Below are 257 nucleotides of genomic sequence, written 5' to 3'. Positions count from 1 at the left end.
GGAGAGCAACGTCGCCTGCTTTTGCCTTAGGCGCTGATTTGGCTTTTAGCACCCAAACTTGTTTGGATCTCGGCGATCTCTTAACTGCCTCTTCCTTTTGCATTTCCTGTGCTTTTCGCACAAGGGTCCGGGCATGCACAAGCAAGGCGCGGCGCTTCTGGATTCGCTCCTCAAGAGTAGAACGGGTTCTTTTGACACGAACCCATTCGTTCGTTTCTGTCTTGGAGGAGGAGTTGGTTGTTCGCCGTTGTTGTTCC

This window comes from Asparagus officinalis, chromosome 4 (assembly GCF_001876935.1).
Source record: "Asparagus officinalis chromosome 4, Aspof.V1, whole genome shotgun sequence".
NCBI classification, from domain to species: Eukaryota; Viridiplantae; Streptophyta; class Magnoliopsida; order Asparagales; family Asparagaceae; genus Asparagus; species Asparagus officinalis.
This window is presented reverse-complemented; position numbering follows the sequence as displayed.